Genomic DNA, 8211 nt, shown 5'->3' with positions numbered 1-8211 from the left:
GTTCGCCTGTCAAGAATTCCCTGCGCTCCAGAGAGAACAGACGTCGGTCTCCTGGGGACAACGAAGCTCCAGCACAAGTCCTGGTGAAAACGGCGACCAGAACTGCACGGGGTGCTCCAGTGTGGCCTGACCAGAGTGTCACAAACTTACACAAGCCCTCCCTTGCTCAGTGCCCGGTGCTGCGCCGCATTCACCGCCAGGGGTCTTTGTACACCAAGAGGCCTCCGTTCTCCAACACTCCCTATAAATGGCCCACCCTTCATTAGACCCATCAAAGTCAACCTCCTTCCTTGCGTTCTCGCTCTAACCCCCCCCCCCCCCCCCCCCCCCCGGCACGGTCAATGATCAACACCTGGCTGTAGCCGTGCAGCTTTACAGACTGCATCTGCAATATTGGTCGCCCCGTTTCAGGAAGGATGTGGAGGCTTTGGAGAGGGGGCAGAGGAGGTTTACCAGAACGATGCCCGGATTAGAGGGTGTTAGATACAAGGAGAGGTTGGACAAACTTGGATTGTTTTCTCTGGACTGTTGGAAGTTGAGGGGAGACCTGATAGAAGTTTATAACATTATGAGAGGCATAGATTGGGGCCTTTGGGCAGACAGCCAGAACCTCCCTCCCCAGGGTGGAGGCATCAAAGACTAGAGGGCCGAGCTGTGAGGTGCGCGGAGCAGGGAACGGGGGGGATGTGGATACGAGCTGGTAGAGGAGATTGGTTTAGCTTGGAATCGTGTTCAGTGTGAACACTGTGGAATCGCGGCCGGAACTGGGAATTGGCACAAAGTGGGCTGGTGGTGGTCCTGAGGTCGGGATGGTGCGGGGGCGAGGGGGGCAGCGAGGGGGCATGAAGCCCCCCTAGATCTCGAGGCCCTAAGCTTAAACTTGTGAAGCTTCTACGCAAATCCGGCCCTAGGGGCATCGTCCGGTGAGTGCGGGGTCTCGGGACACGGGGTCATAAGGAATAGGAGCATCATTAGGCCATTCGGCCCATCAAGTCTACTCCGCCATTCAATCATGGCTGATCGATCTCTCCCCCCTAACCCCATTCTCCTGCCTTCTCCCCATAACCTCGGACACCTGTACTAATCAAGAATATATCTCTGCCTTAAAATTATCCACTGAATCCCACAGCTTCACCACCCTCTGACTAAAGACATGTCTCCTCATCTCCTTCCTAAAAGAACGTCCCTTCATTCTGAACTAATCCGGGGGCCGGACTCACCCGCGGGTCGTACATCAGCGGGCTGCCGCCGGGCGGCTCCAGGGCGTCGGGGTCTCTCCTCGGCTTCTGCCCTTTACCGGCCCGAGGCTTCCGGCCGGCGGCTCCAGCGCTTCGAGGAGAAACAACATTCATTGGCGATCCGCAGTGTCCGCATCGCCGACCCCACTCACCCCCCCCCCACCCCCCTCTCTCCCCCCATCCCCCCTCTCACCTACACTCCCCTCGCCTCCATTCTCGCCCTTCCCAACATCCCCTCTCTTCCTCCACTTCCCCTTCATTCTCCCCCCCCCCCCCTTCCCATTCCTGTCCCTCCTCTCCACTTCTTCTCCCATTCCCCACCCTCCATCTAGCCCCCGCCCCGGGCCGGCACCCACCCTGATGGCAGCCTCCAGACCCCGGCCCCTTTCCTCATGGTGCCCAGAGTCACTGGGTGCCGGCGGGTCGCCTCTCTCCAGACTCGGGCAGAGACCTCCCTCTGACCGGCTGTGAGCCGCTGTCCCGGTCGCTGGGCGAGTGCTGGCTTCTGGTAAACACGGGCTGGGGCGGCTCGACCTCGCCAGTCAACCCCCCCGCTGATGGCTCCACGCCTTCCCCAACCAGGGCGCCTTGCCCCGCGCTTCCTGCTGCAACCTGCCCGCTCCTGGCGGGGCCACCCGGGGCAGCTGCCAAATCACTCACTGCTGGAGTCAGTTTGACAACCAATAAACCTTGGCGTGGACACACAGAGCGGTGGAGGAAGTAGGGAGGGGCGGCACGGTGGCGCAGCGGTAGAGTTGCTGCCTCACAGCGCCTGAGACCCAGGTTCGACCCCGACTACAGGTGCTGTCTGTGTGGAGTTTGCACGTTTTCCCCGTGACCGCGTGGGGTTTCACCGGGTATCCCAGTCTCCTCCCACACTCCAGAGAAGTGTATAGGACGATGTATTAATTCTATCTTTGTAAAGTTATGATGTTGTGAAATAAAAATGATAAATAAAAAGGCAGAGCTCATCAAGAATAAAATAAAATGTATGACGAGAATTTATAGTTTCAGAAATTATGTCAATAGATCAATGAATGTTGTGTGTGAAATTTTAATAAAGCTTTTAAACATCAACTGGGGCATGGTGACCAAGGTTGATGTAAATAAACATTTTAACAAATATGCTCGATGCACTTAAATGTCGTTTTGGGTGATGCTCAAAGTTTGTTACTGAAACACCCCTGAAATATTGGATAGGATTCAATCATTTATTAGTATTTATGGTCATATTGTGTTATTTTGTACAATGAAAATATATTTGAGGAAGTTGAATTATTTTACTTTTCTGTTTTCTTTTTCCTCTTCTAATTTTGTTCAAACCACAGACGCTGAAAAGCCTAAAGCAGGTGAATCCCCTCAAGTAGCACTTCCTGATGGCGAACCACATGAGCCGCCCCCAAAGAGACGACTTCAGTCCATGACAAGTGATGGTCAACAAACAGCTACTGTCGAGCAGGCATGACCTACCAGTGCATTGCATCATCTGTAAAGGCTCAAAGTACATCAAAGAACAAGCTACAGGCAAACGAAAAGTAGAGAAATAAGTACGATGTGAAATAAAACATTGGGGGCAATTACTAACTGCTGCCGCCATGAAGCAAGATGAATTTTATACATACGAGATAGAGATCTTGTAGCTATTGAAGGTCTTAATGTAAGGTGGCAAGATACCATAAATCATGCCACCGTAAATACACAAAAGTTGTCACTAATTTTGCAAAAATTAGTAAACAAGATAATAATCGGCCGGTGTATGAGAAGTCCTACTCTAGTATCTGCAAGAGAGTCATCGAGGAGAGAATCATCCGTGGCAAAGAGATCTTAAGACTTGCTAAACATAACCAACTCCTCATCAAGGAGGTTCGAGAAGTTGAGGGCTTGGATGCATCATCTCACAAGACAGGCCGCTTGAAGGCAAGGTTGAAGAAATCCCATCCTGTCTTATGTTTTATAAGGCAATTAGAAAGTGATATTGTATTTGTAGAATCACTTGCTGCTGAAGAGCTGGTTGAAGGCGTTGTACAAGATAATTCAAGTGAAGACTGTGAGAGCAGCGAAATTGTCGGTGAAAATCAACAAGGTGGATCATCGTTCCATCACCTCAGCGACATGTTTCATGTAGTCCAGATTGTGCAGAACAGTATCGTCAACTCACCAAACCCCATCCAATGCCCCCCAACTTCTGAAGACACAACATTAGATAAGGCTGAAGAGATTGTCCCAGCTGAACTGTACAAGCTATTGGCATGGACCACCAGAGTCCACCAGCTTTTGGCATGGACCACCAGAGTGAACAGTCCGCCCAAAGAATCTGGGAAAGTTGTTGTGCCTGACGAGCTGCATCACCGTCTGCTGTCAGTTGCCCAGGATGTCATGTACCTGAAAGCCAAAGGAAGGATACTCCTTCCAAAACATTGACTGGGGTGATCTGCCTCCAGCCCCAAGCACCGTGCTAGAACTAACCTACAGTTCATGCAAGAAAACTAGCTGTGAGAAGTCAAATACAGCAAAAGGAAGATGTGCATGTCAACAGCATGGTGTGCCATGTACTGAATTATGTAAGTGTGTTGACTGCAGAAACTCTCTTACTACAAAAGAATTGGAATCTGATGAAGATTGAGATGAAGAGTTGATAGTTCCTTGACATATTAACTTTGTCATGAATATTATTTTCTTTGATACCACTGAGCTTTTACATCAGTATAGCTTAATTAATTATTGTGCATCTTATTGCACTAGTTGTGAATTCCATCTCAATTATTGTTTATCTAATTCTGTGCCAAATTTCAAGTAGATACCAGAGATGAGTCACAAAAGTCAAAATCTAGACCCATTTTGGATGTACGGCCCACGGTCTGAAGGTGACGTGTTTCAGGAAGTGGCCGTTGGATACGGACAGTAAATGGTAGAGCACTAAGGAATGTCGATGGCCAGAGGGATCGTGGAGTTCAAGTCCACAGTTTTCTCAAATATCATCACAGGTAGATCAGATAGTGAAGGCATATGGCATGCTTGGCTTCATAAATTGGGGCATAGAACCGTGGGGATGTGATGTTCCAACTTTACAGAACACTGGTTAGACTACACTTGGAGCATTGGGTACAGTGTTGGTCACCACGCTACAGGAAGGATGTGGTTATACTGGGGAGAGTTAAGAGGAGATTCACCAGTATTTTGCTTCCATAGAGGGCTACGGAGATAGATTGTGTGGGCTTTGCTTTTGCTGGTGTTAAAAGGCTGAAGGGTGACGATATCATATAATATATAAAACTCTCGCCCCAGATTCCAAAACGGAACTCCGTCCGTCCGGCACCCTGGCCCACTCCCTTTGCTGGCGCGCTCCCTGTGATTCTCCGCAACTCCGAAACCGGACGCAGTACCGCCCGCGTCTTTTCGACTTCGGAAGAGATTTCGCTTTTCTTTCCAAGTATGCGCTTCTCATTCCATTCCGTCGTGTTTAAGCGCACGTTTTAAAACAAAACCTTACCCACCCCCCCCCCCCCCCCCCAAAAATCTCAAAACTAAACTGGCTTCTCACCCACACAAGCCTCACCAGCACCAGCCCCTGCTGAACATTCCATCGTGTGATGTCACAATGCCCAATGCTCACAGATGACCAATCGGAATGGACCCATTTACATATGCCTATGCAGGAGCCCCAGCCAATGGTGAACGTTCCATCGTGTGATGTCACAATGCCCAGTGCTCATAGACATCGTTGCCATAGTGACAGTACAGAGAGTCAGATGAGGGCCGAGGAGCCTTCAAGACAACATGAGATGTTCCCATATTGTGTGAAAATATTTACGTCATTCACCCCTGAACCACGATAAGAACACCACCTGCACATCTTAATTAAATTAGAGAAAAACGGAAAAGAGGTCGGGCATTTACACTTTTAAGGCTCTGTGTGTGTCGAAGCTTCGTGTGTGTGATGCCGCACCGCAAACCCCCCCACCACCCCCCCCACGCGTTGCCGAGACGGACCCGACTTCGACGACTTCAAGATACGCTATTTTAAGACGGCAGGGACCAGACTTCGACGACCAAATCTCCCCTGGGGGCTACAGGTAGGGAACGGTCTTTATGCACTTTTCCAACTCTGTGTGTGGGGGTGGTTAGTGTGTGTGAGGCCCCCCCCCCCCCCATTGGGGGCTATTGGGGGCCGCAGGACCGCCCACGTCTTTTCCACTTCGTCAGAGATTTCGCTTTTCTTTCTAAGTATGCGCTTCTCATTTCATTCCGTCGTGTTTAAGCGCACGTTTTTAATGGATAACATACCCCCCCCCCCCCCCAATATTTCAAAACTAAACTGTCTTCACACCCACAGAACCTTCACCAGCCCCAGCCCCTGCTGAACGTTCCAACGTGTGATGTCACAATGCCCAAGCTCACATACGCAAAAGTGTAATGCCTTCTCCCCCCCCCCCCCAGTTTTTCAAATACAAACTGGCTTCTCCCCCATACAAGCAGACATTTCGGTAGACATTTCACTTTCCCTTCCAGCTATCCACTCCTCATTACATTTCGTTATGTTTATGTCCATTTTTTTCATTAAAACCATCTCATCCCCCCCCCCCCCCCCTCACTCATTTTGTCGCCTCCTGCTGGCCAGCGACCATAACGGCTGCTGGCGCCCGTAGCACAACCTCAAGCGACGCCATTTAAAAACGGCCTTTCGGGGACGGCACTACTTCGAGGACCACGTCTCCCGTGAGGGCTGCGGGTAGGCAACTGCTGCGTTGGGGCATTACACTTTTAAGGCTCTGTGTGTGGGCATGCTTCGTGTGTGTGATGCCGCCCCGCCACACCCCCCCCCCCCCCCCCCCCCCGCGTTGCCGAGACGGACCCGACTTCGACGACTTCAAGATACGCCATTTTAAGACGGCCGGAACCCGACTTCGACGACCACGTCTCCCCTGGGGGCTACAGGTATAGAACGGTCTTTATACACTTTTCCAACTCTGTGTGTGGGGGTGGTTAGTGTGTGTGATGCCGCCCCCCACCCCCCCCCCCCAGTGGGGGCTACGGGTAGGGAACGGCTGCGTTGGGGGATCAGACCCAACGGGTTTGCCATTGGTCGTCGTGTTTAAGTGCACGTTTTTAATCAAATCCTAACCCACCCCCCCCCCCAATATTTCAAAAATAAACTGGCTTCTCACCCATAGAAGCAGCACCAGCCCCAGCCCATGGTGAACGTTCCATCGTGTTATGTCACAATGCCCAATGTTCAAATACATCGTTGCCATAGAGGGAGTACAGAGAAGGTTCACCAGGCTGATTCCTGGGATGTCAGGACTTTCATATGACGAAAGACTGGATAGACTCGGTTTGTACTCGCTAGAATTTAGAAGATTGAGGCGGTATCTTATAGAAACTTACAAGATTCTTAAGGGGTTGGACAGGCTAGATGCAGGAAGATTGTTCCAGATGTTGGGGAAGTCCAGAACAAGGGGTCACAGTTTAAGGATAAGGGGTAAATCTTTTAGGACCTAGATGAGAAAAACATTTTTCACACAGAGAGTGGTGAATCTCTGGAATTCACTGGCACAGAAGGTGGTTGAGGCCTGTTCATTGGCTGTATTGTGGTCCTTGTGGCTAAAGGGATCAGGGGGTATGGAGAGAAGGCAGGTACAGGATACTGAGTTGGATGATCAGCCACGATCATATTGAATGGTGGTGCAGGCTCGAAGGGCCGAATGGCCTACTCCTGCACTTAATTTCAATGGTTCTATGTTTCCCTCTCCGCACCCCTCTCCCACCCATCCCTCTCTCCCCCACCCCCCCCTTCCCTCTCTACGCCACCCCCTTCCTCCTACCCCTCTGTCCCTCTTCCATCACTCCCCCTACCCCTCTCCACCTCCCTCCCCACTCTTTCCCCTCTCTCCCCCACCCCTCTCCCCCTCCCTCCCTCCTTCCCTACCTCCCCATCCTCCCCCTCCACCACATCTCTCTCCCCATCCCCCTCTCTCACCCCCTACCCCGCTCTCCTTTCCCTCCCAAATCTGTCCCATTTCCTCCACCTCCTCTCCCCTCCCTCCCCTCTTCACATCCCCCCTCCCTCCCCCCACCTGTGTGTTTGGGGGTTGGTTAATATGAGTTTGATGCCGCAGCCCCACCCTCCCCCCCCCCCTGCAAAACGCCGTTGGGGAAACAGACCCAACGGGTCTGCACTTGGTCTAGTATATATATAAAATTACAAGAGGCTGAGATAAGGTCGATAATCAGAATGTTTTTCCCCATGGTAGTGTTTATCATAAACTAGAGGGTATAAGTTTACAGAGAGAGGAGAAAGGAGATCTGAGGGGTAAGTGCCTCCTCCTACAGAGAGTGCCTGTTATATGGAAGGTACTGCCGTGGAGGTGTTGGAATCAGATACAATCACAATGTTAGACAGGCCCTAGCCAGGGAATGGAAGGATAAGGAACCAATAACGACAAACAGGATTCGTGTAGATGGGGGAAAGGAGGTCTTCAGGTCCCTTCTCTGTGGAGTCTCACCGTAATTAAATTGATTGAATTGTAACTATGTTTATTGGTGGGGCACATTGACTTCAGTAAGGCCTTCGACACAGTCCAGCTGGTCCCACAATTGACCTGGTGAAAGAGGGTGATGGGGGAGGGATGCTTTTCTGTTGGGGGGGGGGGGGTCTGTGACCTCTGGTGCACCATCGGGATGCCAGGACCGCTGGTGCTAGTGATACGTTATTGACTTGGATGTGAATGTAGATACAAGTTCACAGATGAAACTATAGTTGGTGGTGTTGTAAATCAAGATGGCTGAAGGTTCCAGCAGGATACAGATCAGTTGGAACAATGTCCATATCTACAGATCCTTGCTGCCCTCCCCCCCCCCCCCCCCCCCTCTGTCCTTGGCGCCAGAGGTGGCGGGTTTGGGTGGCGCTGTTGTGGCTGGGGAGAGTAACCGTGGAGATTCCTCTCTGATTATCCAAGGCATTTCCACCACCCAC

This window comes from Amblyraja radiata, chromosome 28 (assembly GCF_010909765.2).
Source record: "Amblyraja radiata isolate CabotCenter1 chromosome 28, sAmbRad1.1.pri, whole genome shotgun sequence".
Lineage (NCBI taxonomy): Eukaryota > Metazoa > Chordata > Chondrichthyes > Rajiformes > Rajidae > Amblyraja > Amblyraja radiata.
Note: the sequence above shows the minus strand (reverse complement) of the source record.